General features: G+C 42.6%; 1 protein-coding gene across 9 annotated transcripts in view; it reads right to left on the bottom strand.

Moving 5' to 3' along the window:
- The window catches only part of GLI2 (GLI family zinc finger 2), a 381,010-nt gene that overhangs the window by 111,581 nt on the left and 246,549 nt on the right, over positions 1-22,880 (bottom strand). The gene's annotated exons all lie outside the window — the stretch shown is intronic.

Here is a 22,880-nt window from a genome sequence, read left to right on the forward strand (position 1 = left end):
CATTTAAAAACCAGAGGCTATAAGCCAGTAAAGTACCTCACATCACACAAGGGCCAGTCCGGCTTCTACCTACCTTTACTAGTTTTGTTGGTTTTTTTTTTTTTCATCTGCAATTACTATTCGCAGGCAAAAGGAGTATCAATCAATAAACGTCCCTTGAACTGTGCCTTAAGGAACTACTGACTACCTGTGGGTGAGCAGCAGAAGATGAATTCCTAACCACAGAGCCCAGGACCAGCACTTGCCTCCCCAGATGCAGGGGACAAACCAAGGTGTAGCAACAAAAGCAGGGGCATAGGAAGTTGGTGTCAGGACTCAAAACACAAGGGCAATTTACATAACTGGCAACTCATATTAAAATGAAATTACATGCACCCTCATGTACATAAAAACATACCAAATTTTTTCTGAAATAAGTTATTTGTGTCCACAGTGCTGCAAAGTTGCTGCAGCTAAGGAGAGCTTATGTTTCGGGCTCTTTGCGCTGTAAGGAAATGTCACACGGGGATGAAAATGGGAACATGAAGGGAGGGGGGTTCTGAAGTACTCAGTGCTAATTTAACTTGCTCTTCGCTTCTTTCCTCCCCACCCCTTGATGTTCTTCAAGACTTGCTGTCATTCTTTTCAAACAGCAGAAAAGTTGAACTGCTGCCACCTGCTTTAAGGAAATCCCAGCCCTAATGACACGTTCAAAACAACTGGAGTAGTTTGTGACAGAATGTAACTCTTGAGGCCTAGTCCAGTGTTCTAATAAATAATAGATAAATAAATACATAAATCACTGTTCTCTAAGCCTGAGCAATCTGCACAGTTCCTGCGGCTGACTGGAGCAGTGAGGGAAGCCCAGGCTGCTGTGAGCACAGGGATGCAGGCAGGGCTGCAGCATGATGGCCATTCCTGGGAGCTGCACTGCACCCTGCCCATACTTACTGGAACAGTTCATTACTTTTGCCTTGACAATTACAAATGATGGTACAAATCAAAATTTACATGAGGGTTTGTAAGGCACAAGAACAAGCTTTCAGCACACACAGCAGCAGTCCTGCAGGGTGGGAGAGATGTGCAGTGGAGGAAGGAGAAGCATGTCCATGGCCAGCCAACATTTTTCAGGCAATTTACACCCCACATCAAATCCTATGCTGGTAACACAAGAAGGAGGGAAAATAAAGGAAAGAAGAAAATTAGGTGCATTTTGTACACAGCATTTCTGTGTTTCAGCCTCTTGGATTCACTTATTTTACGAAATCAAGTTATCTGAATCTTAATGTGTAGTACGGCAGGAATTCAAAGCCTCTTCTTTACCCACTAAACTTGATCTGAGGCTCAACTTGACAATGTCGATAAATATGTTGCACTGCATTATTCATGCCCCTTCCCTTGCCTTCCCCCTGCCTCTGCCTGGCAAGCAGCAGCCACCACTGGTGCAAAGTTGTGAGCTGGGAGCAGAGAGACCTGCCCTGTATAAATACCTGCAATAAATAAAAGATAAACAAGATATGTTGCTTGGCGACATCTGCCTCTTTGCCTCTCTGTGCTGGGCTCCCAGCACAGCAGCCGCTCAGGGGGGCCTGGGAAGGGGGTTCACAGGCTCTGCAGCTGGAAGTCACCATGCTGGAGGTTTGGCTGCAGCTGTATTAAATAAACCACTTGGATAAGGATAGAAAACACCCCAGCACTAAAATATCTGAGAGCTAAAATTCTGCTGATGAGCGTCAGGAGATCAGTGGTTTACAATGCAAGCAACATTCCTTCAGCTACTCATCATCATCGTAATCATCATTATAAATCTTGGCAACCAGCAAAAAACATCCATTGTTTCTATCCTTCATTTCTTTCCCCTCCAGATCTGCAGACTTAGTGACGAGGATATTTTGTTGTGGTTTAACCCTCAGTGGTTTACCCAGGCAATGCAGGGGACTGCCTGAGATGGAGACACGGCTGCAGCAGTACATGAGCAGCTGTAGGTAGTGGCCAGATCAAGAGAAACAGTAACTTTGGGTTATTCTCTTACATGCTGTCAAACGGGCTGAAACTGCAGTTTTCATGTTCTTCCTCTGATGCCATGATCTTAACCTTTCCAGCCTTAAGTTTGCTCATTTGTACACCACCACCAGCATCCCCCAAATAGATTTTATGTGCTTTCAGGAAAGCTTCCCTATTCAGCTTTACAGAAATCGTATCTCATCCAAGGCCTTTCTTCTACAACATACATCTTGCTCCAACAAGGAAAGCCATTAAGTCCCAAAGAAAATTAGAACTGAGTCACATTTACATTTTCACTGCACCTAGTCTGGAATCCACACAGATTTCAGGCTGGTTAAAGAAGATTAAACCATGAAAATGTATGTATAGACAGATACATTCAGAGTTTCTGCAGGAACAAACTTCCATGATGGTGAACATAGTCTCTGTCCCTGCAGAAATTGGGTCATCCCAACATCTGACCCTTGAGGCTGCAAAACTGAGATGATGCCACATTGCTGTTAAATGAGGCAGTTATCATGAGTCGCACAAAAACCATGCTGTGAAGAAAGAAACACCTAGAACATATTTAGACATGGAAAAGGTTGACAAAAGCAGAGATATCTCTAAAGGCTGCAGCAAACCACAGCCCTTAATGCAATCTAGGAAGTGGTGAAAGCCTCCAAGAGCAGCACTGTCCCACTGACAAGGTATTAATGTGTTCACATCCTTGCAATTGCATGCTTCTGCTGCATGACTGGAAGAAGCCAAAGGAAAATGACTCCAGGAATGACAGGATATTCCCTGTAGTCACTTTTAGTGGCTTAAAGATTCCCTCTACTGCATCTATTATGTTCTTGTAACTAATACTCCATGCAGCTGCCAATTCAATCCTTATTAAAATGAACTCTATGTGTTCATTTCTTGTAGGAACACTGGTGTCTGAATTCTGGGAACCAACTGAGATTTGGGAGGCTCTGTGGCTTGGGGCAAAGAGCTCTTTTTTAAAGAGCTTTGCCAAGTCAGGACTGAATGGTTTTCCCCACTTATAGCCTCCAGACCTTTATTATGCTTGGGCTGCAACATATACCCAGCTCCACCTCTGCCAGACCAAAGCTGTTACTTTGCTTCTGAGTCATAGCAGGCTGAAATACACATCCTCCACTCCATACCTAGTCTGGGATGCACTCTCCTTCAGCTGAGACTGGTTATAGGAAAAGAACGGGATACAAGTCACCTACAGGAGCTGGTCTTGCTCTGTACACTCTCTGGTGTGCACTGTGACATGGAGCACTGCAAGCCATGAAACTGGGGACGTTCAGGGCTGTTTGCTCTCCAGCCCCTTGGTACAAATGCACAACTTTCATCCTTTAGCAAGGGAAGCTGCTCATCTATACCAAGCTAAAGTGTGGGAACTTGGCCTCAGGACACGATAGTGCTGCACAGGGCTGGTGTGGATTTTGCAGTCTGGGCTACTAAAGTTCAGCTGCTGCTGCTATCTGAAGAACAGGTTTACCTGCTAAACTTGGGGATCCACTGAACCTGGTGATTGTTTAGTCATCAGATTTTTCCATTCAGCTCATGCTCTTCAGGCCTAGTTTTAGCCTGAAGCCCTGTTTTCTCTGGAGAGAAACTTTAGCTGGAGCGGTCATACCTGTGACCCACAGTGGGTGCCAGAGCCCTTGCCAGGATGGACTAGGGAAAGGATGTGTCTGCACCAGAGAGCTTTGACTGAGCCCTGCTTCATTCCCAAACCCAGCAGCAGTGGGATCTCTGGGTGCGTGGCTCCAGGCCATTTCCTTATTAAATACAATTACAAAGTGGTGCTCTTACCACCAGTTGAAGTTTGTACTTGTTAGATCAGGAAGAAAAATATACATATTGAAATAAGTTTCTCCTGATCTGACATGCACAAACATTATCCATGCACCCAAACACAAGCACTCATAAATACATTGGCCTGCAACAGATACTACCTCCCCCAAGAGTCAGACCCTGAAACCTGAGGACTTCCCCCTCAAGTCATGTTTTATGTGATCTAATAAACCATGGGCGATAATCATTGCAATAAATTCATCCTGCAGATCAATAAATGCATCCTGAAGGAGCAGGTAAGATGGCATGTATAAGTATCAGATATTTGTCAATAACATTCTCAGAGATGGCTGGGTAACCAGGAGCATGTGCCAACCCAGAGCCATGTCAACTTCTAGCCAGACATGGATGCTCTTCTCCCTACAAAACATTATCCTGTCCTGGGGACATTCCTCCTATAAATCAATACAGGTATTCAGAGAGTAATTAGTCAGAGTAACAGAATCTGAGTGTCCTCCTTTATAAACACTAGCTAATTAATTTTCACAGTGTCTCTAAGGAGTCAAGAAAATACGATGACCATTATCTAAAATATATGACAAGAATATTACTATTATTAAACCAAACCTTGAAAAAGAATGGGAAGAGCCCCTCCAAGGAGATATACATCAACAGTTGACTGCCTCTATACTTTAAATATTTTTGAACAAAGCTCAGAGATGACCATTTATTTTATCAGTGCCAAAACTAACCTTAACCTTTGTAAAAAATTTTACACTCTGTTAAAAACATGAATTTTCTTTGCAGTCCTGAGCAACCTCCTGTTTTCACCATTCTACCTGAATACTTCTACTGGAAGGAGACTAGTATGATACCGGAACAGCGCTTGGAAGACTTCAGAAGCCTGTTGTGGAGTTCATGAAGCTTCCTCTATACTGTGAACAAGCCACATAAAACAGAGCATCGGTACCTCTGTGGCAAGGCTTGGCATATCTCTGTATACCGAATCAACATAATTATTTAGAGTCCATCTCTCTGTGTGTAATTTCTTTATCCTGCTATTGTGTTGCAAAGAATGAAAACCATGACGAGCTGATCATCCATGCATCCTCCCTCCTGGGTTATTTTTGAAATGAAAAAATTCCTGGTTGTGACAGAGACAGTCTCAAAACTGGAAGCTGTCAGGCTCAAAAAAACACAGTCAGAAGCAAAGGTGGCTGCTCAAATGCACCCCTGAAGTCTCCACTGGAGACAGTCAGCTGTAACACACCACTCACTACTGCCTGCAAATATAAGAGATTTTAGCACATGGTTTCCCAAGGGTACCTTTCACCATAAGAAATTAGTGTGGACAAAACTTCAGGAAAAGTCTTAAAATACCTGAGCACATCTGTATGGATAACACCATGGACTGTAAATAATCAAGTTAAAGGATGGACTTGGGAAAGGGAGAAATTGCTTCTAAGGCAAGGTTATGTGCATCTGGTTTTTTAAGGAGGTAGCTCAATATAGACAGTTGAACTGCTGAACCATACTTTCCTAAACCTTAGAAGAAGCAGGAAAAGGAGGAAATTACATCCTGCGAAAAGTGAGTTTTATCGCGGGGAGAAGTCTAAGAGGAAATGATTGTTCAAAACATACAAATAAAATAAATAAATAGAAACAGATCTCAGGCAACTGCAAAAACTCCTTCACAGCCAATCTTCTCCAACCATTCACTCCTAATTATTGAACAGAGGACTAACCTTTATCAAAAAAAAATTGTTCTTCATTAAGAAATCTACCTGAATAGAATAACTGGCAAGATACATGTTTGGACTTACAATGCAAATCTCACAAGGCAACTCCTCTGGGGTAAACAAACTGGATTTTTCATTGTAAAAAATACTAACTGTAAGTGTGTAAATGTCAACCATTTTGGTACATTCTGCCTTATCAAGAGCCACGTACGTAAACAGCAGACTCTTTGCAAGACAAGTTTCTGTGCAGCCATGAAACACAAACGGTTACTATGCAATCTCCCAGGGAAATCAAATTAATATAATAAAAATAGTTTCACATGTGCATGATGCAGCATACAGATGCTGCTTATACAACACTAAGAGCCGTTACAGTATAACTCATCCATGATCATAATCACTTCTTTCTTAAGTCCTGGAATCCCAAACAGAAGTGCACATGTAACTGCACGCCTGCTTTGGCATATACAACTGCTGTCGCTGCAAGCATAAATTAAGTATGTATATTGCTACATAAAAACCTACTCAGTTACAGATGTGAATTTTTCTCAAACTCCTTCCAGCTTCTCCCAGGCTGGACTTCTGGCTCAGTGCTAACAGAGCTCCCTTTTACACTCTCTAGTTTTTTACTGCATTCCCAGCATGTAAGAAGAAGGGAACGCCTATTCTTAACTGCAAGCAACTGTGCAGAACTGCAAAGGTGAAGGGCAAAACCAGGCAGAACCTTATGGTGTTTTCTACATTGACATCCCCATTCAGTCCAACTTTTGTGCTCAAAACTTCAACTTAGATATCTCAAAACTCAGCAGGGACCACAGCAAAGTGCACTGGAATCAGAGCATTGACACTCATGGGGTAAGGATTGCTATTTGGTGAAGAAGGAGCTTGGAACCCTGCAAGGAGAATCAGGACCACCTGCAGGCAGCAGAGCACAGCTCAGCCTCCACCCTCAAACAGATTAGTGGGAGGCTTTACCCTGCTCATCCCTGCTGGACACTGGGGTTGGGGCTGCTAATGAGTCTTCAAGCTGCCCTGCAAACCCTGAAGTTTCAGCTCAAATGTGTGGTGTCTGGGCAGCCTCCAAGAGGCAAAATGGAGCAATCTTTGGAGAAAAAGTGGCTGGTAATGAAGAAAACCTTGAGAACCCCACTAACGGGAGAAACATTCCCTCATGGTAAACTGACAAAACTTTCTGCCCCAATTTTAAGGCTGAAAGGGACTAGCAGAGAAGTGATGCCTGCCTACCCCATCTCTTCAAGTGTTCAAGGCCAGGCTGGATGGGGCTTTGAGCAACCTGGTCTAGTGGAAATTATGTCTGTTCTTGGCAGGGCTTTTGAGCAAAATTATTTGTAAGGTCCCTTCAAAACCAAACCATCATATGAGTCTTCTGGTTTCTTGGCTCCTCCTGGTCCTAACAAGAGATAAGAACTATGCCTACAGCATGGAGCTGGACTGGTGGCCAGCACATGCACATACACACACAGAGTTTTAGCAAAATACCTTCAGTAGAAAAAGAAAAAGAAGAGCAGAATCAATCCCTTTATCCTTGACATGGTGTAAAAGAGGTGCATAATACTGCACATTAATTTGCACTTTTAAAAATCACCTACTGGATGGGCTGTCTAAAAAGGGAGAACAAAGCAATCCATGACTTTTAAGTAATGGAATACTGAGGAATGGTGTTAAACAAAATTTGCTGATACATTCTTGCCAAAACTGCAATAATGATAAATTCACTATAAAGAACAAAACATCTATTCGCAGGGGAGAAACTGAGGGATTTGTGCTCCAAATTCCATTGGAAGCTTTTGAAATCCCACCCTGAAATAGCATAGTCTGGTGCCAACTTCACAAATATGCTAGTAACTACTTGCAAAATTACTTGAGAATCGAACCAGCAACAAGTTTTGCTACCATGGGTGTTGATTGTAACCACATCCAATAAATATAGAAAAAATAAGAATAACAAAGATTACATTAATGTTTGGTTACTGTTTTCTTAACACCCTCCCTTAATCGGTGTTGCAGGAACATGAAAACCTCCAAACTTTCTAAGGTTCGTTTTCAGGAAGCTTCTGCAAGGCCAGGATGTGCTTCCAGCATTTACCAGGTCTGAAATTTTATAAAAGCAGGTTCGCTGGAGGACATTTTCTTAACAACTGTGTCAGCAAATGGACTTGTGAGTCCCTGGTTTTCTTTATGGATTTACCCAAATAAGCTTTAACAAAGAGCAGCTTTTCTCTTTCCCACTTCTATTTGTGTGTAGAATATGAATACCTTTCTACCTCAAAGGACTTGATTTTCTAAATCACTTTGAAATCCTCAAAAGCTGCTATAAAATCAGTTATCTTGACTGAGATCAGGACAGGAAAAAAGACATAGAAGGAACCCCACTGGGTGAGTTTGATAGGACCATGTGTGTGACCTCCGCAATGCTGCACAGGATTTAGTGTATCAGGACATCATTCTCACAGAAGTCAGAGTGGCTGCCTGTCAGTGCATTAAATTGTTTGCATTTAATTTTGTTAAAGCAACAATAGAAAGTGAAAAATAATTAATTGCAGCAAATCAATCAGATTAAAAATAATTTTCAACAACAAAAGTAATATTTAAACAACTGAGGAACCCACTTTGTAGCTTAACTGTATCAGTTCCATCTGTTATTTTAAGGGGTGAAGCCTGAACTGAGAAATCTGTGTCACACAGAGGCCGGCAGGTTTGTGAACTCTATCGGGAGCTGCTTAACAGTTGGTCTTAATCGTTTTCCAAGGCACAAAACCGAGATCAAGATGAATCTGTTTCCCACATTGTTTCCTCCCAACAGGGTTGGATTTCAGATTTGCCTGGATTAGAGTAAAGCCACCGGAATTCCCCACCTGGACATGAAGGTTGGAGGCCTTGATTTCAAAGACAAGTGGAATGCAGTAATTCCAACCTGGCCCCATGGGACAACAACTTTTCATTTCTAATCAGTGAATTGTCTTTGTGCAAAACATTTTTTAAGAGGAGAAGAGGGGGGAGATTTTATTACATCTTCCCCTTAACTTCATAATTTTCTTTCAGAGCCAACATATTTTTAGCCTAAATACTAATGAATTAAAAGTAGTATCATTAGTTCACCTTTTCCAGAGAAATTAATAACAGGGCTGAGATTTTTAAATCCCATACTGTTCTCCTGCCTCACCCTGAATTTGCTCATGTGTCACTTTTTCACATAATCGGCTTGAGCTCAGTGGCTGTGCCAAGCTGTGCTTTAGTCTCACAGCATGTTGTAACAGCAGTGACCAGGACCTGAACCATCTGCACCTTTATCCTACAAGTGCATTTACCCAAAGGAACAGCCCTACTTCAGTTCAAGAGCTGGAGAGGAAGAAGGTTGAAGCTTCTCAAAAGCCTTTTAGGCTAACAGGAAGAATGGGACTCCTTCTCTTGCAAAGCCAAAAATATTGTGGTTAAATCTCTGCACAGTGCCTCTTTGTGGTTAAATCTTCTCACAGTGCTCTTCCCCTGAATATAATGGGCCCAGCCTGGACCAGCCACCCCACATCCAATTTGCAAAGCACTGTGGATGTCTTCAGCTCCCTTGCAGTGGATGGGTCTTGGTACCTTTCCTGCACACCCTGCTCCACCCTCCTGAAGTGCTGAGCATAGACAGATGCTTTGGCAAAAAACCAAATACTAACACAACACCAAAAGGCTGCTTCTCCCAGCACACACACAGGGACACATCAAGACACCTTGATATGAGTAGATGAATATATCCCACTTGTCTGGAAAAGTCAAAGTGTCTGTATTGGCAAACTCCAGCTCATCTCAATGTCTTACCCATTGAGCACTAGAGCTCCAGCGTCCATTAGCTTTCCAAGAAGGTTTACCCTGACAAATATTTCCCTGTTTCAGGCAATAAGTAAAACTCATTTTAATAGACTTTAGAGGAAGAGCTTTGATTTTTACCCCTACAAAGACCTACCTCTGCAAGAGAACTAGAATCAAAGGAAATAACATTTGCATCACCCATGTGGATGGACGGAGTTTTCAAAATTACTGACTTGAATCTGGAGGATGGAGATGGTTAGACCAATCATCTCAGATGAGCCAGGATAAAACCTTTTTCATTTTGTTCTGCTGAAGGCCAGGTGTCTCTGGCTCTCTGACAGGCAGAGGCAGCAGGGCTTGGGATGGCCGATGGAGTTACCACTTCCACTGCTGCCCCTGCTTTGCTTTGAATCAAGTTATCTATTATCAATCCACTCCTGGGACTCGACAATTTACAACAGGCATTTAAGCCATCACCCAGCTCCATTTGCCTTAACCATCACTCAAGTGAAGCACTTGAGAATGCTGATGACAGACAAGCCATGGTCTACTCATCAGCTGCCCCAAGCCACCCTAACCACAGCTTTCATTTTTCCTTAGCCATTGTGAAGTACAGAGAGAGCAAAAGTGTAAAAATGTGAACAATTTCCCCAAATCTTCTCTCTATTTGCAATGTTTCAGTGCAAGGTTGTGCCTTTGCAGTTCAAGAAACAATTCCTGAAGTTATCGTGAGAAAGCATCCATTTCCCTCCTTTGGCTATAATATAGCAGTCCTGTTTCATTTCCATGGAGGCAACAAGACTTTAAACATGCAGGACTGGGTATTGTTACATACCAGTGGAATACTGAAATTTAGACAGAATCTCACATTCACATGGAAAAGAAGAACCACATCTCTAGACTTAGAACAATAACCGGAAACAAAAGCCACCGACCGCTCGTTCAAACGAGTCTGGTGTTTGCCTCATTAGAGTCAGTCCTCTGTGCCACACAACAGAACAGCAAACCAAAGTGCTAAATATATGATTAAAAATTTTTAAAAAATCTTTACAGCCTCCACATCATGATGTTGGAAGGTTTTGTCGGAACACATTTTTATCTGATAGCACGTGTTTTCAATACAGACATATTTGGGCCTGCATGTCACTATTTTAGTGCTAACATTTACAAGCTTATTTGCTGAAGGCGATTTTTGAAGACATTTTGTCAGTGGCCAAGTCCAACTTCCACTGAAGTTAAGTGAAAGACTCCCACTGACCTCAATAGGAAACAGCTCAGACAGTCAGGGCAGGATTCAGAGCTGTTACAACTCATTGAAATGCCACAAGTAGAGAACAGATCTCCGAGAGCAAAATGGGTAAACCCAGGAGGAAAACACCAACTAGAGAAGTAACAGGAGAATATCCATTAATAAATACATTAGGACATGGTACCATGGAATTACTAACCTGACTGTGCCAGTATAACAGATTTGCAGTCCGTGTCACAGCTCACCACCGGCTGCTGGCAATGGGATCCTTTGTGGGGCTGTGCACTACTGCTTGGGCTCACTGAACCTGATTGGGGGAGGGCAACTAAAGCAAAAAATCTGCACAAGGTAGGATGTTTCTAGCAGTCCAGAGTGATCTTGCTGAAATAACAAAATCAATTCAGACTCCTGAAGTCAGGCATAGACAAAAGCACTAAAAGAATCCCACATTTACTGTCTTCTTTCAGATAATTATTTTCCTCTAGTTCATCACAACTAGGAAAACTTTGTTTAATAACTTGTAATATTGCTATCATGACTGTAACTGTACTTCATTTGAGTGGAGAAAGAGCTTGAAAAAATTCCTTGCAGACAGATTTTTCCCCCCCTCTTTTTCTTGTCATAAAGTCTACACTTGCTGCAAGGGCACAAGGGATGGAAAAAGTATTTAATTAGTATTTCCAGAAATATCCTCGCCTAACCCATAATGAGGTCATGCCAGATCATAATCCTCCTCAAATACAAGAGACAAAGTGATTTCCTTTTCATACACATCCTTTTTTGGGTGCAGCATCGACAGCTTTTCTGTGGTTTCAAAGGAAAAATAAAATTGAGTCGGTCTGAGTGGGGGAAGTCCAGAAACATCTAATACATCTTCCTGTGACATAAATTCAGCAGGCCATACCTCAGTGAAGACACGGGTGGGATCTAATACAACCAGGATGCTTTCTTTTAAAGAAAACAGAAGGAAAAACAACCCAGACCAAAACCACAGCTCCAATCGCCATGTGCCCAACTGAACTCCTTTGAACTGTCTGCTTGAATAATATTTCTCTTAAATGAGGGAGGGGTGTGTTTGGGCTACCTGTGTCTATTTGCCATTCCTCTCACTTGCCAGAACCAAACATGAGCCTTGGGTGGACCCTTAAAAACATGGAGCACTGTGGACACCACAGGGCTGGTGGCCCAGGGAGGGGCTACATTAGCACTGCTGCTGCCAGGGCTTGGCTTACACCAAAGAGGTGCTGGCAGCAGGTGCAAGGACCAGCTGAGACCAACCTTCTCATTGCAAGCCATCCCTCCTCCCTCAGTGTTTCCAGTGACCAGAGCACTACTGTGTTTTGAACACTCCAAAAAAAACCATCCCTCAAGTGGCCCTTCCTGGACAGGGAAGCTCACAATACACCAATGTTGCACAGTCCACTCTCCTTATGAGAGATGAGTCAATGAGCCAAATAGATTGTGCATGGCAAAAATACTGACTTGGAGGAAAGCTTCCACTCTCATCTTGATGAAGACATCAAGAGCTTGTAACCCCACCAGCTCCCTTAGTGGCTCATCCCAGTAATTATTCAACTCCACTGTCAAATTCAGGCAGGGAGCAGAGCTCAGGTAGATGCCCAGGTTTATCTTGCAGCTGGTGATGGCACATCAGCTTTTCCCCACTGGAATAAGGGGCCAGAGAGCACAAAGCATTTTCTCTCCTTCAATATTTCATAATTAAAATAAATCAGTAAAAGGAGATTATCTACTGTATTTGCCCTCTTCTGCAAACACACGACGTGTTTTTCTTCACTATAGAAATCACTGGACAAAGCTGATTTACTGGTCAGCCTCAGGAAGCCAGTGATTCTTCAATTCTCTCTCCCATCCCCCAAAGTTTATTGTTGAGTTCTTGGAACATCAAGTACAAAGTGTAAAATAATTTAATGGTGAGGGGATTTTCATCCTCCTTCTCTATCCCAATATGACTAAATTTATTGATTTTGGATTGCTGTAAATTATAATGTAATTATCCTGCTGCACAAGCAGCTTCCCATTCCAGAAATTAAAAAGCAATTCAGGTAAATGATCTTTAGTTATCATGGTGCATCCCTGCAGAACTCATTAGGCTGGGGGATTAGATGGCACACCAAAACTCTTACAGGGTGGGTGACATTGAAAACTATCACGCCTGACAATACAGAACTTCCTTGGATGATAATGGGCAACACTGCTAGTGTGGCACTCTTTTTGCCCCTTTTCTGACTAATTTGAGATGCTATCAACTTGTAAATACATCTCCCAGGATCTCTAATGCTCACTTACTGACCCTTCTAAAAAATAAACACCCTTCCCTTGAGATGAGAATGCCATTAAGTGGAATTTAAGAAATGGACAACATCACAAAGCCATCTGTAGAACACTGTCATCTGATCCCACTGGATCTCAGGTGGAAAAGCAGCTCATGTGAGTCAGAGTCAGCAACTACTTTTTGAGGTGGGAGACTGCCAACTGGCACAAAAGAGAGCTCACACCAGATTTCCAGACAGCTAAGGTGAATTTTCCAGCTTTCCCGAAAGAAAGCTCTATCTGATGGGATTGCTAAAAGATCTGATTGACTGTAGTCACACAAGATATGTACACTTTGCCAGCACAAGTGTTCTCAACCCCTTTGTCTTGCCCAAAGATTATGTTTTGCTTCCCTAAATCTGCCTGCACTTCAGGCATTTTCCACTTGCTGTTCTACACTGTTGTGATGGCTAAGCAGCCATCATCAGGCTTCACACTGGAGGCGGCTACAGTCGTTGGCAGATGAAAGGATACGTGTGCACATAGTTTGCACATCATTAAGTTCGCAAAACGCTTTGAGGATGAAATGTGCTACATAAATATAACAGGTTATTAAATTTCTTGGTGCCTGCAGTGGTCTTCGATGGATTGTGCCTAAACCTGCTACTACTTTTAGATTCTTGGCTTTTTTTTTTTTTTTTCACTCCCTTGCCCCAGAAATTTTTATGTTTCTTCCTCCAGGCAAGGAGTGTTTCACACCTTCTGGTGGCCCCTTGGAGCTGCTGCGCAGACATGGGGGTCACGCTGGCTTTCAGCTGCGTGTGTGCAGTCTCTACTCATTTCCTCTGAAAGCAGTGGCTGCCAGACTTGAAAGACCCCTCTTGCTCCCCCTGCTCTTCTCTAATACAGCCCTTAATTAATACTGACGACCGCTACCACTTTTGAGTAGGACGGTGTAGATCCTCGGGATATTAGTCAAGCACCACAGAGATTTATGAACTCATCAGTGTGACCAGGATACTCAGAAAAGAAGCAAAACCCTTCAATTTAAAATTCTCCTACACCATCAGAAATTTCAACTTCATCTACAAGTTCTTCATACTGTGAAAGTTCACTAGTTCTGTTATTTCACTTCTAGTAAGGAACATATCCTAATATGGACATTTTTGCAGCATTCAGCTAAATTCTGAAGATATACGATGTATCCTGGTAGTCCTTTCTCCCATTAAAAACAACCTATTAACTCAGACTCATGAAAGCCCAAGTCATATCTGGTCTCTGTTTCTAGCAGAGACGGCTCAGCAACCTCTCTCCCCCCATCTCAACAGCACACAGTGCCACAGTTACACAAGGCATTGTGACTCGAGCATGGGACATCAGTGAGAATCTCTGTTCTTTTTTGGGATGCATGCATACTTTTCAAATTTCCTAAAAGGAGAAATTATTTGGTTTTGGCTCAGCATCTGAAACCACTCACAGGCCACACACAAGTTACCGAGTAAGCAGACGACATCCTTTTCTTAAACCCTTATGGACACAAACAGATTTTGAAAACATGTAGTTCAACCACCTCAGCAAATTGTTTCCCCGGTGTGTTGGTGTTGGGAGCTCAGTGTCTGCCCTTCCTCCTTCTCTTCATACCCCATTCACTGTTTACAGCAAGAAGGACATTAGTGCTGGACTGAACTTGCTCCAGTTCTTTTATATAGATTTAGACCACATAATTTGATCATGACCATTGGCAGTTTTATTGCCCTGATTTATATGTAACCTTGCAGGGGTTTGGTGTTTTTTTTCCCTTTATTTGGTAAGAAAGTGAAACTCATACCAGTTCCTTCCCTGCTGCAGCTTGAGGACAAGCTGCGGGACCTCCACAGCACTGCCACCCTCCCTGTGCCCATGCTGTGGTCTCAGAGGGGAATACACACACTGCAGGAGCTGGCTGAAGCTTCTCCTCGAGCACACAAATCCTCCCTGTGGCCCTCACTGCCTCACAGCACTTGGCTTGTCCTGCCCAAAAGAATGATCCAAGTGGCATCCAGGGGAATCGATGCTGCCACTCCCCCTGTCCACAAGTGTGACATCCTGACAGAAGCTCCAGTGTAATTCCCTCCCTGGCCTCCTAACCCTCCTTCCAGGGAAGACAGTAAAAGGCTTCCTTGGCCAAGTCATCAGTTTAACAATCCAAATAGTAGGGGATAAAAATCCAGGCAGCTCTGCCATGGAGCTAAGCGAGATGTGGCTGTTGAGCCAGGCATGCTGCTACCAGCCATCTGCATTCCCAGGGCACACTAAATCTGGGATCTGTATTAGTATTCTCCAGCAGGCATCTGGCAGATATTAAATACCAGCCTCCCTGGAGAACTTGTTACCTCCTCATGCTTGACTGGGTGAATATAAGTGAGCACCGTGCTTGTATCTGCTACCTGAAGAGGCTAGATGAAGCCTATCTGAAACATGCCAAGACTCCATATCTGTCATTACCATACCAATTTCCTGAATGAAAATCCTGCCTGTCTTTCATTTAATCGGTCTTCTCTCTCATTACGTGACCAGAACACACTATACTAATTACAAAGACAGGTCAGTATGTGACTCAAAACCTAATTTCTGTTACTTACCTAAAATGATTACTGCCTGGATGAACATGATGTTTTGGAATAAGAATAACAAAGCCCACCAATCATTCTCCCCTGTTATAGAATGTGAAGAACTAATTTTGCACTAGGCCTAGGCTTACAGCAAAGGTTAATCAGAAATCCAGTCATCTCACTTTGGTAACCTCATCTTCACAACAATGTGTACTTTTTTGCAGGTTATCTCCTTTTTGTCTTTTTCTGCACCCAGCCAGCTTCCTCTTACACTTCTGAATGTGTAATATTTCCTAACTTTTCCCTTTGCTACTAAGCTCTCCTTTTGAGGATTCCACAAAATGGTGTCTTTTGGCTCAAACCCTGCTGCTACATTCTTGTTTCTCACATCTCTGTATAGCAGCTGGTCAAAGCCTTCAGATCCCTCTGCACAACTCAGCCCTCCTCCCACACAACTTGTCCAGGCTACTTCTGCTGCTCTGTATCTAATTTTATCTGAGTAAAGCCTTTTGACTTCCTTTTGACCACCATGATTTCCTTAAAGGACTCTCACCTTCTCTCTACTATGAAGTCACTGGAATCTTGTGTCCTACCCTATCAAGTAATAATTTTGCAAAACTTTGAAGCAGAAATCACATCCTCCCTAGTTGTGGGGTTCACATTGACCAAATATTCCTGGCATTTTCTTTTGCCTCACTCAACATAATAACTGCCTGGAAAAAGAATTTCAAAACTACCTGCAGAACTGTTACCAGAAAACTCACAGGTGACATGAGCCACCATACACTTCATGTGTACTCAGAGGCAGACTGGGAATGCAGGACACAGTCGCACCATTAGCAAGTGTCCAGAGAGCCATCAACCCTTCTTTGTGGTAGCCATAACATGGCTCTCAAGGGTCAATTCCTTCTTCTCTTCTCGTGCCTTATTCAGCTGACACTGCCTACAAATCGCACTGGTTTGGGCCATCAGCCCTGTATCTCACAAAACACAAGGTTAAGTAAAGCAAATTCAGGAGGACATTTCTATTCTGCCCTCAGGACATAACTATGGGAAAGTTTTGAGGCTGGAAAAGAATAGTTTTTCATTATGGTCACAGAAAGGAAGAATAAACTAAAACCATTGCAGATACAGGCACTGAGGAAAGGCCCTTTGGGCTGATACTTAGAGAAGCTCATTTCTATCCTCACTCAAGTGCTACAGAGGTTAAAGACCTGCTACAACCTGACATAAAAGGCAAACCCCACATTAATAGGAAATGTGTTCCCCTCCCCCATTCCAAATGTATTTTTTATGAGTAAACATTTCTGTATTAAGACTTACTGTCTTCAAAGATCCCTTTTATGTCCCAAAGGTAACCATTTAAGTGTTCTTATAACAGCCGTTACTTATCTTTACAATGGGCAATGCATGTGAACTCAGTGTCTGAAACTTTAATTTTGCTATATATTTTTTAGTAACTACATATAAATCCAGCCTGTTTCAAGTGTCAGTGACTCTATGTGACCAAAAGATAGCCTTGGATCTTATTTAACCTGCAAAGACATTGTTCTGAGTGGAATTAGAAGCAGCAAAAAAATTTGCAAAACTCTCAACCCTTTTAAATTGCTTGCATAAGTGATGCCGAATGCACAGAGCTCAGAATATGAGATGCAAATGTTTTTCACACATTCAGTCATCTCATATCTATTTTAAGAGTCACTGCTCCAGCAGCTGAAACACAGGACCCTGCAGTAAAGATGTTTTAAGGATGTCTTTTTAACAGCACGGGAAAGTTCCTCTGGAATTTTCAAAGGGGAAAAAATCACACCAAACAAGAGTACTGCCAGCTCCTCTGCAGCTGATGACAGCTTTAGAGCATGCGTGTGCACAGCAGAATAATGGGAAGGTAAGCTGAAACTAAGTTTCTCTCTGAAGCTGTTATCCCATGACAATGGATTTTATCATTCCCTCACCTGGCATCCAAGACTCTACTTAGAAAGGACTTTGCTATGCCACTGGCTATTGCTAGACTGGGTGTAGATACATGCCTATTAGGTGTCTGCTGCTTGGGTCAGGGTAAACCATGAAGCTCTCCATGGTTTCTGTAAATTCATTCAGGTGTGTCCAAAACCCAGCCCAGGCACTTGGAGCTCACCCGTAGACTACGCATGTAGGAAATCGTTTTGAACTAAGAAAAATAATTTTCTCTTGTTTTGATACAGAATATTTACATTGTTATTAACAACTTGATGTTCTCCAGCTGAGTTCCAGGTAAGATCACCTGAAAAACTTTCTCACTTCAGAGCAAGCATGGCATACACTCAATCTCTATACCCCAAAATGGTCTCTCCACTGCAGATATTGAAAACTCCTTCACTGTAAGGACTTAAACTTATCCTTCCCAACCCTGAAAAACTTTATTGTTCCATTTGGACAATATATGTGACAGCTAAGACACAGGTGACACCTAAGACAAGGTCACCCTTGTAAGGCAGCACTCAGGGGCAGCAGCACCCTCTTACAGGCAGTGGGGAATGGAAATGGTAATCTCCCCACAGCCTGACCCATAAAGTGTTTCCTTGTGACTGATGCCATAAACATGCTAACCAGATGCTGATGGATGGGCCTGGAGGCCCAAAGAACAACCTGAGTTCATTATATAAATGAGGGAGTGAAGGGAAGTCAAGCAGCTTTCCCAAAATCATGAAGGAAGTTTGGGACTTCATCAGGAACTGAAACTAATTTTCTCCAGGCTCAGTTCTGTGCCCTCACTGTAGGGAGCCACCAAAAAATTGGGTATCTTCACACAAGCAGCCTCTGGGAGTCGGATCGGCTTCCCACAACACATAATAATTCCTCTCGTTAAAACAGGACGTGCAAACCAATGCCTAAAGTCCTCACCTTTGTGTTTCTCTGGTTTTACTTTATAGTGTGGCTGTAAATGCCTCTGAAAGAACATCAGCTGTACCTGCAAACCGACACAAACAGATTTGGTTTAACCTCAAGCCTCACTTGCAAGAAGGCACTTGCACACATTAACACAGGACAGGGATATTCACCCCAGCCAGGATGTAGGAAATTCCCCCCATCACAGCTGGTCCATCCCACAAAGAGCAGCCATAAACCAGGGTGAACCTCAGGTAGAAAAACTGAATGAGAAAGGTAATTTCATCACCTCACAAAGAGAAAAATTTCATTTCGGAAAAATCTAAATATTACCCAACATTCTGGCTATAGGGTCAGTGGTGCTGACCCCCTATCACACTTCCCTTGGCTCAGATCATCCCCATAGGTGCACAAAATCTCTGCTTTCTTTAAACTATTAATCTATTGTTGAAGCAGCACAGGGCCAGGGGCTTAGAAGAAGATACCTCCTTTATTGGATAGTTTTCAGGAATGTCAGACACTGATCTTTTATATCAATACAACTGAAACCATCAAAACATCTACTTTAACTGTTTACTTAAGGACGCATCTTTTGCAGCTGTGATTTTTTCTGAAAATCTGTCAGGAGCTGATCACTGTAAGAAAAGAGAACAGAATAGAACAGCTTTCTGGCTGAAATGGCACCAGTCAATCCCTGCAAATGTCACTATATTTTAAAAATCAGATACTGGTGGCAGTAAATATAAATATTTTTCTTATAATCCTCCTGTTCTTATTTATGATTTACTTACAATTGGAAGCATTTTCAACGGGATGGTCTTAAAAAGATCTGGGATTCCAGGAGAAGGAAAGAGGTGTAAAAAAAAGATGAGAGAAACCCCCAATGAGGTCTCTAAGAAAACTACAGAAAAGGCAGAATTTATTTCAGTCAAGTTTGTGATCATGTGGGATCACATTCAATTTTTTTTATTTCCATTTTGGACTCAGCCTATGTGCCCAAAGGTTTGCTCAGTTTTTTCCAGCAAGGTTTGACTGATTTCAACTGAACACCACTATGGGAGTTCCAACACATGTAAAGTCACGAGTTTAACATAATTCTGAAGAAGTCTGCATGAAAATACTATATCCTCTTCATTCCTTCAAGAGCTACATTTACAATCTTGGCTGAGATTTTATTCTCTGTCATTACCATTAAGATCAGAGAACTCATCCTGTCAAGTATAGTCCCCACACAGAATTCATGGGATATCAATTTATTTCAGAATTTAAGGTTTCTGCAACTTTTGTCTCACTTGGTTCTGGAAAAAACTGTAGTCCCTAATTATGAGCCCACTGTGCTAGGTACTGAACAAAGGCACTGCTGAGTTAGTTTAAATTCAGTGATAACCTATTTGTACTATTGAGCATTTTCATACCCTTATGCAACCAAGAGGAATGAAGCTGACTGCTGCATCGTGATGTTCTCAGAGGCTCTGGATGATGCACAGACAACTTGTGTTCATCTCTCCTGAAGGGAAAGAAACAACGCCTCCGTTTGGCAGATGGGCATGAGGATTTGAGTCATCTGACCATGATTACATGGCATATCATTGAGAGAGGAAGGGCTTGCTAGTGGATATGGTGAGCCAAGGAACCTGGGCTAAGACCTCTTTACTATTATCAATGTCCCATGTACACCACATATGAGCTTCTGAAATCCCAGAGATAATCACTTCTTGGCATCCCTCTGAAACAGCTCAACCCATTTCAGCCACTTTAGCCATGGAAAAAATCCCCTGTGCTCCCTGTCTGCAGAATGGGAGCAATGACATCTCCCTGTCTTGCCAGGATGTTCATATGCAGACAGATGCTGAAGTGTTGAGGCTGTGTGGGGGATGCAAAAAGCAAGAAATTCCCCCACAAGCCCTGAGCTTCCCAGAAGCCACCAGACAGAACAATTAATCTTATCTAATTACAAAAATTAATAAAAATAGCGCAGTGGAACTGGCTGTGTCTTCTCAGGCATCTGCACCTCACTCATCACCACAGGAAACCATGCAAAGAGACAACTGGATTTCATGGGGGGCAGTTTAACAAGGTGAGGAACAATGCCAAGTTCTCTTTTCACTGCAAGGTCTATGGATGCCTTCTGAAGGCCACTTCTTCAGGGGGTGCTGGGAATACAAGCCCTGCTTCTTGGTGCTGGTATTGGATGCACGGCATTTCTAGGAACATTTTTCTTTGCCACTTGTCTGACCTCAGGAGCAGTCCCACTGCTCTGTGCAGGCAGCCATGGAATGCTCTGCCAAACCCTATCCATTATTTAGCATCCAAAGGTAGACCTAATCTGTGTGATAAAAGGATGGATTTTATCTAAGGCTTGTTCCCCTTAAAGTGATTTACACAACTGGCCTCTCTAGTTGCTTCCCTTAACATAATTACTTACTTTTGAATTAATAGCCTTCCTCCATGTGGGTTATTTTTAGGACCTTTTTGTAGCCTTGAGAATTTACTATGGTTTTTCCCCTTGTATTTTTAGTGGGGATTTTAAATTCCCCATCTCTCTGAATGGGCTGTTAAAACATTAGTTTTGCCAATGCTGGTGTAAAGCGGGAGCAGCTCTGGGAAGCACCCCCCTGGCTGTGTTGACATCTGGGTGTTGAGTTTGCCTCTAACTTGAGAAACCATGGGTGAGATTTCAGTTCAGAGCTGGCAGTCAGGGCTCCCAGACTGCTCATCAGGCTATGGACTGATGGACATGAATGAAAAGCTTTAAAGTATTAATCTAGTCCCACCTTGGTTTCTCACTTTAACCCCACTCTGCAATTTTGGCAAAGTTGGGAAGACTGGGATTTTTCCACCTAACATTAAATCAGGCATGAAGCCCTCAAGGGAATAAAGCAGGCATCTGCACAGTGTGATTGACTCCACCCTAATGCAAAAGCACCCCAAACTAGACACCTAACACTTAAGCAGCCAACTTTAGACAAAATTACTCCCATCCTTTGTCTTCCCATGATTATGGCAGGCTCAAATGCCTTGGCTAATGGGTGGTGTTGGGAGAATTGATTTATAAAACCTGCACAAATTCACAGATATTCAGGCAAAAAGCTGCCAGAGATAGTAAAATTCAAGCTATCGGGGTGTGCTTGCAGAAGAGACAATCCAGGAGATAATGCATTATCACCACTGGATTTTCTTACTTGACTACAATTGATCAATCCACAATAGGTAAGTTTAGCATCAGTCAAAAAGTTTATATTTAGGTACCCTCTGAGGGACACTTAAATGAAGTCTAAGCTGGGTCCCCAGAAAAGAAGACTCACCAGTATTTGCCAGAATAAATTTAAGGAGCTTACAAAGTGGTAGAAATGCAGAAGTGATTATTATTACAATTATTATTAATGATAATAAAATACACTCGCAAAATACAAAGGTCTTCCAGGTGGTGCTTAATGGTTGGGATCACCAATGGCAGAACCAGCCTGTGAAGAATAACTTTTTCCATTTTGAAGTCATAAAAGCTTTTCAACTTGGCATGCAAACCTGCAATGTGGTTAGGGATGAGATAAAATTACTCTGTCTTCAAAAGTACCTTTGCATCTGTAATGAGCTGAAATTATAGGAACTTTTGCTATAACAGTATGGGGGAGCTGTATACAACCAGGGAATGCTAGCTGATGCTATGAATTATAGAATTTTTTAGGTTGGAAAAAACTGGTAAGATCATCAAGTCCAGCCATAAAGCTGCTGCATCATCTAAGGGCTACACAATTTGAATCAGAAAGTCTGTAAACATTAATGGTTACCCACTCTGAGGTCACACCTTTGCCCACAGGGTTGGCTATCACACAAGGTCAGTAGAGAGGCCTGGGCATGGAGTTTCCTTCATGAGGGAAAAAAGAAAACAAACCAAGAAGTCAGACTCCAATCACTCATCTAAGCAAAGCAAAGGATTACCTGGGCTGACTCTTTTGAAGAAGAAACTAGGGAGACAGCATTGCAAGGCATGGATAGGAGATAAAGGACAGGCAGAAGAAAAGTTGTGCTTTTGTAGCACAATTTGTGGCAACCTTAATTATCAAAATTCTGCTACTGCAACTGAAGAATAAACCTGTTCCCAGAGCGCTCTGTCAGGCCCACAGAGCAGATACTGCTCATGAAACATGAAAATGGTCCAGCACGGCTTTGGCTTCATCCATCTCTACATGAATCCTTCTAAACTATCCCAAAGAGCAGGTTCCAGGTGACCAGCATGAGGCAAAGCTGTCCTTGAGATCCTGTGACTGTGGAACAGTCTCAGCACTGCACCAGTCTGAGCATCCGAGACATCCAGCTGCCCAAAGGGACATGAGTGGGTTCACAAGAGACTGCAGGCAATCTGACCACTTAGAATGGCTACAGCAGCAAAGAAACACACTTTAGGACCCAACAGAATTAGTTTAATGAAAGGCTGACAGAAACAGAGAAGAAATACAGTTCTTGATTGCTGTTGCTCTTGTGGCAGCACTGCACTGAAGCCCTACCCAAGGTGGGCTAAAGTCTATGCAGTAGATGCAGAAGAACAGACAGTGGCTGTCAGGAGAATTT

Source organism: Lonchura striata, chromosome 7 (assembly GCF_050655825.1).
Source record: "Lonchura striata isolate lonStrDom1 chromosome 7, ASM5065582v1, whole genome shotgun sequence".
Taxonomy (NCBI): Eukaryota; Metazoa; Chordata; class Aves; order Passeriformes; family Estrildidae; genus Lonchura; species Lonchura striata.